Below are 9,229 nucleotides of genomic sequence, written 5' to 3' on the forward strand. Positions count from 1 at the left end.
CGGAGCGACGGGCAGGGACTTGGCGGGGTGGTGCTTGGGTGCTGTCAGAAACCTTACGTCAGTGGTTTTAGCAACCAGTGGCGGCTTGGCGGGGAGGTGCGCGCGCAGCCTGTTGACGTTTCGGCAGTTGTGGGTTTGTCTCGCGCGCTGTCCGCAGTGGGAGGAAAAAAAAAAAAAGGAGGGCCGCGCCGCAGAGGCTGAGCAGAAGGGGCTCGCGCTCGTGGAGTGTCGCTCGCGTGCGCTTTCCCCTCCTCTCCCGCCCATCGCCTGTGCACAAAATGGCAGAGACGGAAGGGAGAAGGCAGCGCGCGCCGCTAGCGCCGAGACGGTTCGGGACGAAGGCGAAAAACGGGGGTCGCAGCTGCAGCCCGCACCGGAGGGGCGGACTCCCCGAAGTTAGAAAGAAGGGGGTAGAAAGAAGAGGGACGGGGAAGGCTTGTTGAGAGAGACTTGAGCTCGGTCCAATATGGTGGCTAAAGGTAGCAGTATCAGAGCCTTGTTTAAAAATGGCTATGTGGGGACTCAGCCAGGAAAGGCAATGTTTTTTTCCTCCCCCCGTTAACTCACTTTTTGTGGGAGTTTAAAGCCCCCTAGCAGTTCAGGATGTAGGGAAACAGGGCAAGGTCCGACCGGGGAAGCCTGGAAGAAGATGTTAAAGTCTTTTCCAAAGAAAAGACGGTGGGAAGAAAGGGTGAGTATGGCTGTTATTGTCCTTTGTCCTTGAAAAAAACAAAATGTCCTTGAGAGCTTGAAAAACAAGGCTTATTTTTTTTTTTAAACACTGGACTTTTAAAGCGTGGCCTTTAAAAAATCCCTCAGCTGGTCTAGAGGAATGTTACTTTCCAGATTATTGAAAGGGGGAAAAAACTTTTTGATATGAAAACAGCTTTTGGAAAATAAAAAAAAAAAAACCAAACCCCGAAAAAACGACGTTGGCACACTTGGCGTTGTGTCTTTTTACTCTAGCAAACCAAGCACTTATTCTCATAGTGATCATTGCAATTTTATTGCTTTATTTAAATATTCTTGATGAGCAAAGAAAAATGTTTAGTTTAATAAACTGAACACCGTCCTAGCATTTTATTATTTTTTTTTTTAACTTTAGATTTCCGATTTGAAGTTGCTGTATTGTACAGTGCACAGCCTACATTTTTATTTTTTAATGAACTACACGACAAAGTTTATTTTTAAAAATCGAACTTGGAGATTTTTTGGGTGTTGGCTTTTAACTCTTTCCAAGCCATTATGCAAAATACAGGTTTGAGAATACAGTACCTTGACGACTACTTTCTAGAATATTATCTTTTTCATTTAAAAAAAAAAAAAAAACCAAAAAACTTTTTTGAAAACTAACTTCAAGGTTGTGGTGGTGTATTTTCAAAGCTTCAACACCCAAGGCTTCCTGTTTTCAGGAAAAGAGTTTTAAATGCAGAATTTACAGATCTTGGTGTTTATCGTGGAAGACTATTGAAAGCAGAATTCAGTTCATTACTTGACTGGGCTGAGAGGCACAATTGAACTGAATTTACTGAAATCTTTTATTCAGACTCAGGTTAAATGTTTGTCTTTATCTAGAGTTTCATCTATTTATGCATGCTTGTCTCAGTTTGGTGGTTTTTCCCCTATCAATATTGTTTGCAAAGAATTATCATTTTTTGTTTATCCAGTTTAATATGTAGGACTATGTATTGCATGTGTAGCTGTATTTACCCCTTTTTTCTTTCTCCCCCCCCCAAAAAAAAACATCAAGTTATTTATGTACCAGTGTTGGTTCCCAAAATGAAAAGGTTTCAATATCAAATCTTTGAACTTCAGTAGTGTACATAGATGGTAAATATGATTCATAGTTTGAAATGAAGGTGAGGAAATGGGACACTATTTGACTTACCCGTGAACCATTATCCAAGCTTTATAACAGAGCAGTAATTCCAAATATTTATTGCAATTAACATCCGTGTTCTTGAAGAATTAGCCTTGTATAAGAATTAAAGGTTAACACTGAATGGTATAGTTTTAACATGAGAAAACTTTGAAGAAAACGGTAATCCACTAAAATGTCTATCTTAAGCTGTGTCATTAAAAAAACCCCAAAACACCTCAATTTACTTTAACTGGGGTGAGAGCACAGAAGGAGGATTGGACAAGACAAGATCAACTTTAATATACACTGAAGAAGTTGTAGGTATATATACTGTCTCTTGTTAGTACACCTTAAATGTTAATAGGTTCTGCTTTTAGCCCCAAAATATCTGATTTGCTCCTAACAGCTATTTTGTTTTATTATTCAAATGGTGTATATAACTTTAATAGTGCTTCAAAAATAGAATAAATTCCTGTGAAGTTTACATTAAAAAAATTAGTGAATTAGATAAGTTCTGCATATTTCATAACTAGCTTTCAATATTGTGGGGACTAGGAATGTGAACATAAAAATACAGAGTTTGGTGGCTGGATAATGTAGTATGAACATTTTTAAAAGCAAAGTTGTCTTTTTAGGGGAAAGCCTGCTTTGTAAATAAGATATTTAAGATGAAAAAAGTTAAAACAATTTGTTTTATAGTTATCCAATTTAGCCTCAAACTGCAGTTCTCTTCTGTGCATCTTATTTAGATTTGTATGTGAAGAGTATACATTTATGGTAGTTGTGCATGTGTAAAACACTATTTTTTTATTTTTTATTTTTGGAATTTACAGTCTTCATATAATGTAATATACAGTCTTCTTGCAGCTTGCAAGTTCTCAGTTTTGAATACTAGTTTTTATTTTTCACTGTTTATTGATGCAGTAAAAAGTTTGAGTTCACATTTTATACATTCAGATATGAAATTCTGTTTTGAGATTACAAGGTTACAAATGTGCTAAGTTTGAGATGTCCTTTAGAGTGAATTTTTTTTAACTGCATTCATGAGTAAAGTTGTTTTGTGTTTGATTAAAAAACAAACAAACCAATTGAGAAACTTTATTTTAAGGTGACAGTACACTGGCCAATATCACTGCTGACTTTTCTACAGAAGAATTGTAGAAACCCTTCTTTTACTAACATGGTAAGATTTGTTTACTCATTTTATACAGTTAATTAGCAGATACTATTCATTTAAAGGGCTTTGTTTTTACTATGTAGTAGTGTGCTTTAAGATAATTAGAATTGGGAGTTTTTACTGCATGTACACTTAACCTGATTGATGTAAGGTGCTTTAAAATGGCGTAGATCTTAGGGCAAAATGGCGCGCTCAGTTGAAGGCAACATTTCATGAATATGAATGTTCAATTTGTCCATAAATGCTATGTGCCTCATTTCAAACTCATGTAGCATTTATGTAAATCATTATTGCAGAAAAGGAAGGGGATTTTAGGACTGCAACTAATTTTCAAGCTAGGCTTGAAGCCTGCTCTTTGTGAAATAAAGGACTGGTAATTTTTGAAGATATGAGCACTGTGTACTTTTTTTTGGTCTGTTACACAAACTCAATTTTGAAATTAGGATTAATGCTTAGCAAGCACAAAGCCACTGTATTTGCATGTATTCTAAAACTGCATATTTTATTTTGATCCACCTTCAGTAATTCTGTGGTGATAATTCTTACAGTTTTTGTTATAAGTTGTCTTAATATGCAGCATTTTAAATGTATTTTAGTAGGAATTCTGTATATTAACATTGGTTTTCTTAGATACTGGACTGATTGCTACTATTCTATCTCCACACTAGTGAACCACTGAAAAAATCTGAAATCGCTATAGTTGAGGTATGTTATGCAACGAGGGGTCTCATAATCTGAAAAAAACTCTTTACACCATATAATATACGATACCAGAAATATAACCTATGACATTCATTTATATCTTGTTAACACACCAGTTGATATCTTTGTATCTGAAAAAAACTGGCCTTGGGCTTAATTTATTTTACTGTTATAATTTAGCTAAGTAAACAAGTATTACCATTAATGTTATCCTGAAAAAATAAGCCTTATATCTCTAATATTAAGCTACAGAAGTTAATATTTATGTACACTTCATTACACTGAATGTTTTGTAACAGTGCAAATAGTAAAATCAAGGATAACATGAAGCTTCTTTTTTCTTTATATTTACAGAGTGTACAGAATTTGGGCTTTCTTCACTATTCTAAACATTTCCAAGTAAGTATAGTTTCTTTAATTGCTTCGCTACAAAATTCTGGAAATTTTTTTTTTTTTTTTTTAAATACCTGCACCAAGACATCATTCAATCTGGTTGTTTAGCAATTAAAATAACTGTACTGGCATCCTATATTGTCACTTCTAACATTTAAACATAATCAGAACTGCCCGTAATGTGAGCTTGAATCCAGATAGATATTTTGTTTTAAAGTTTAGGTTATTTTAGTGACTGAAAACTGCCACTGGCTTAAAAAAAAAAAGCTGCTCTTTCATGGGTATAGCCATGTACAGTCTTTCTTTCTAATCAAAATTCTGGTTACACTTGCATCTAATTGCTAATTCCATGTTCTTCAGTTTGAGTTTGCAAAATATGTATATTCGCTATATTTAAGAACTGGTATGTGTGTGTAATATGTATATATATAAATGAAAGGCTAAATAGGTTAGGGTTCTTCAGGTTGGAGAAGAGATGGCTGAGGGGAGATATGAGGTGCGCGTATGTATATTTACACACACACACTATTCATGGCTGGCAATTATCTCTTAAGTTAGACCTTTAGCAAATTTTAGATTTTATCAAGCCCACTATCCTGTTTCCATCAGTTGCCAATCCAGGTCACAAGTACCTAGCAGGATCCCAAAGGTAAATAGATTCCATGCTGCTTATCCTAGAGATAAGATTTGGATTTTCCCAAGTTCACTTTAATAATGATTTATGGACTTTTCCTTCAGGAGCTTGTCCAAATTTATTTATTTAATTTTTTTTTTTTTTTTTTAAATAAACCCAGCTACTCTAACAGCTTTCACCACATCTGGTATTGAGTAAAACAAAAAATTATATTTTTTTAAAATATACAACCTGGTCACTTCACTGAGTGTCCCATCCCTAGTCTTTGGTTACTTTTTAAAAAAGAATAATTTACCTATTCCAGTCTGCTCATTTTATAGACCTCTTATCATATCTCCCCTTAGCCTTCTTGTCTTCAGCCTGAAGAGTCCTAACCTCTTTAGCCTTTCTTCACAGAGAAATTATTCCATCCCCTTTTATCGTTGTGGTCACCCTTCATTGTACCTTTTCTAAATCAGCTATTTTTTTTTATTTTTTTTTTTTGAAATACGGTGACCAGAATTGCACACATGGTTGCACCATGAAGCGATGCAGAGGCATTATGATATTCTGTTTTCTCTTTTTAAATAATTCCTAGCATTCTATTTGCTTTCTTGATTGCTGCAGCACAGGATTTGAACATTATCCATGATCCTGGGTGATGACTCCAAATATGGAACCTTGCATTGTACAGCTATAATGTGGGTTGCTCTTCCCTCCGTGTATCGCTTTTGGACTTGTCCACATTAAATGCCATCTGCCATTTGCATGCCCAGGCTTATAAAAATCACTGCAATTTCTCAAAAGCCTCTTGTGATTTAACAACTTTGAATCATTTGTTCATCTGCAAATTTGATCACCTTACTCATTCCCATTTCCAGGTCATTTATTTATCCATATTTAAAAGGCACTGTTCCCAGAACAGATCCCTAGATTACTCCACTATTCACCTTTCTTCATTGAAAAAACTGACCGTTTAGTCCTGTGCTCTACTTCTATTTTTTAACCAGTTCCCAATCCACAATAGGAGGTTGCCTCTTATCTCATAACTTTATTTCCTCAAAAGTCTTAATGAGGGAATTTTGAAAATGCTTTCTGGGAACTCCTACACTATATCAACTGGCTCACCTTTATCTTACATGTTTTTTTACACCTTCAAAAAAAATGTAGCAGATTGGTGAGGAAACACTTGCTTTCGGCTCATCTTTAAACTCTGTGCTTCGCTACTTCGAGCTGTATATGTAGTGCAGTTGGCATACATTTCATGAAAATGTGAAGGGATCAAAGACATTTTACCTGGTAAAATGCAGCCACTATCATCTTACCTAATGATTTCAAAACTGCACACTTTTTATTTGAAAAACTTTTAGGCACTCTTTCATACCTAAAAGTACATGGTTACATACTTCCTAAATCACTAAAGTAAAAGAGCAATATTGATGACTAAAGCAAGGTGGAGTATTTCAGGAAAAGATGGTGTAGTCATGCTGCCTTCAGCCCCCATGAAAAAATGTCACTCAGTATGTTTAATTTTTAAACATCAGTTTTTCTAAATTCTTGTATTAATCCTTCATTTTTTTTGATTGTTTGAAAAAGATTGTTGAACATGTGAAAATAAAATGCAGTTAAGATTAAACCATTAGCCAGAATCTCACGTATTTTTGAGGAACATCTGAAACTTATTTTAATGTTTATAATACAAATACTGGCACAAAAAATCTGTCCTTATATTAGAAGGGCAGAAAGGTGAATTTTGAAAAGGGGTTATGCGCATAAATGTAACTTATCATAGCAGTTTTCAAAAGTAAAGGTGCACTTACATCAGTAAATCCTATGGACAATTCAATGGCATATTGTAGCAATTTTCAAAAGTCTACTTGTGAGTAAAGTGAATTTACATGCGTAAAACCCAGTTTTAAGCATGGAAAGGCTTTTGAAAAACAGTCCTCTGTTTAAACAACAAAAAAAAAATCCTCTACAAATTTATTTTGAATTTGATTTAATGTTCCATGTTTTAGCTAATATGTTGAATTAACCATGTTCTGTAAAATGTGATGAATTTAATAGAACATTTCCTTTTTAAAGAATGAGTGAGTTTTAAATAGACTTTATAAATAGGTTTCTTTAAAAGTGAAACACATAGTTCATTGAAGTTGATAGAAATAGTTATGACGTTTCAATTTAAGATGTATAAACATTTTTACATGTTTAGTGGTTACAGAAACCAATTTCATTTAGGTCAGTCTGTTTTGAAATCCAAACTTTGTTTTGTAAAAATATTGTATATGCCTGTACTCTTAAAATGAATGGGTTGGGTAAATAGGCAGATATCTGAATATTTTCTTTTTTCTTTTTTTGTTTTATGATGCAGAAATATATTTATTTCTGACCTATAGACTTCATTTCTCTGTACAGTTGCAGTGCATGCCATAGAACTGAGTTAACTTGTCAGTTTCAATTATGTAACTTAAATGTTCAAGAGAACATGTGAAACTTTTTTTTAATGTTGACTATAGGGAAGTACAGACCACAACTATTTACATAGTATAAGCAGAAATGTATTTCTTCAGTTTAAGGGCCTCATTCACTAAGCATTTTTCTCATATACAGAATGGGAGAAAAGCTTTATTAAATCAGGCTGTGAGTTTGAGTCCTGACGTGAACAAGAGAGAGCAAATCAAAGAATACTCTATTCTTAACACACTTTGCATAACAAGACATCAAATATGCTAAGAAAAAGTCAAATTGTAGAAAGAGGTAATTTGCAGTATCCTTTACTCAATTTATATTCTGCCTTTTGGGCACTTCAAAGCAGATTGCATTCAGGTACTATAGGTATTTTCCTATCCCTAGAAGGCTTACAATTGATAAGGACCTGATTTTACTAAAGCTTTTCTTCCATTCTGCGTCTATGGGAACAATGCTCAGTAAATGAGGCCCTAGTTTGTACCTGAAGTGGATGGTGAAGTGACTTGCCCGAGGTCCCAAGGAGCAGTAATGAGATTTGAACTCTGGTTCAAAATGTCTAGTACTACACTGAAATCATCACTTTCTTTCCAGAGTTATAAAAACAATCCTAAGTTCAGCCATAAAATCTGAAGTTAAGGGTGCATGTTTTATTTATATTCTGGAAATATTGAAACATGATGGCATAGATATGCAATGCCCGACTCTGCCTCTGCACAATGTGGATTTACTTATCACAAAGGGTGAATCTCTTAATTTTCACAAGGTCCTTCCTACCTAGAATTTCATTACATAATCCAGTTTACTTCGATATAATTGCATTCAGTTTTTCTGTGTTTAAAAGCTGAAGTAAACACTCTTTAGTTTTTATCAAACATCTGTTAGGAACAGGGTTAAAATGTTGGGTAATAGGAGGAGAACTGGTCTTGGTTTGATGGGAATTTTTATGTTTGTCTACTCTGAGGTAGACAATCAAAGGAAGGCAATTGGGGAGAATGGATGGACCAACTGGTCTTTACTGTCATCTTGTTACTATTGTTTAGATAGTATAATTTGCAGAACGTATCTTTCACTTTGCACCTTTTTTAAAAGGACTTTTTTTTTTAAGGAAGCTGCTGCAGCTTTGCAAGGTGTATTCTAATTTTAGCATATTTTTTCCTCCTCTTGAGCTTCCAGCTCAGTCTGAACCAGTCTCTCAAGAGTGCTATGAGCCTTCGTTAACTATATAGGTTTTTTTTGTTTTTTTTAATAAATAACCTCTCTCTCCATCTAGCTCAAATCATTGCCTAGGAGCTTGCTTATATGAAAAGTGTGGCTAGTCACTGCAGTTCTTCCATATGCCCATTCTGTGATTCTGATCAGCTAAGGCTCGTCTGTTGACAGTTTGCCTACTTTTTTTGAATCCCTATTCTTGCTCTAAAGCAGCATGTACAGTTGAAGAAAACTGTTCTACATGTGTTACTATTTCTAACTACAACTAGAGATCACAATTTGAGGCTCTGAGGTAAAAAAGAGAAATTTATTCAGAGGGTGACAAATGTAATAGCATCAAGGGGCGATGAAGGTACAAACTCTTCTTTAAATTTGAGAGCATGGGATAAGTACAGAGGCTCCTTAGTTGTGAGGAAAAGGAGAGCTGGAGTCAGGATGGTCTCTGCATTACTGGAATGAGAAAGGTAGAAGGACTTTGTATCAGTATATTCTATTTCTACTCTAATAGAATAGTCACCATTTTACAAGTGTTGCTGCTCTATCTAATGTGAAGTTGAATTAATTCTAATTCTCATGCTGCCTGAACCTTCCCAACTTACAAGAACTGCTTACCTTCTAGATAAATAAAATGTTGCAAACCCTTCTGACGTTGTCAATTTATTTGGATTTACTGAATTACAGAGCACCATGACTCTTGAATTACACAAAAAAAGTCTGATAGCTGTACTCTGTACTAAAATATTTGTGGAATAAAGGGTCCACTAGTGGACAGATAATTACAATTGCGTATACAAAAAGCAAGTTT

Source organism: Rhinatrema bivittatum, chromosome 13 (genome assembly GCF_901001135.1).
Source record: "Rhinatrema bivittatum chromosome 13, aRhiBiv1.1, whole genome shotgun sequence".
Taxonomy (NCBI): domain Eukaryota; kingdom Metazoa; phylum Chordata; class Amphibia; order Gymnophiona; family Rhinatrematidae; genus Rhinatrema; species Rhinatrema bivittatum.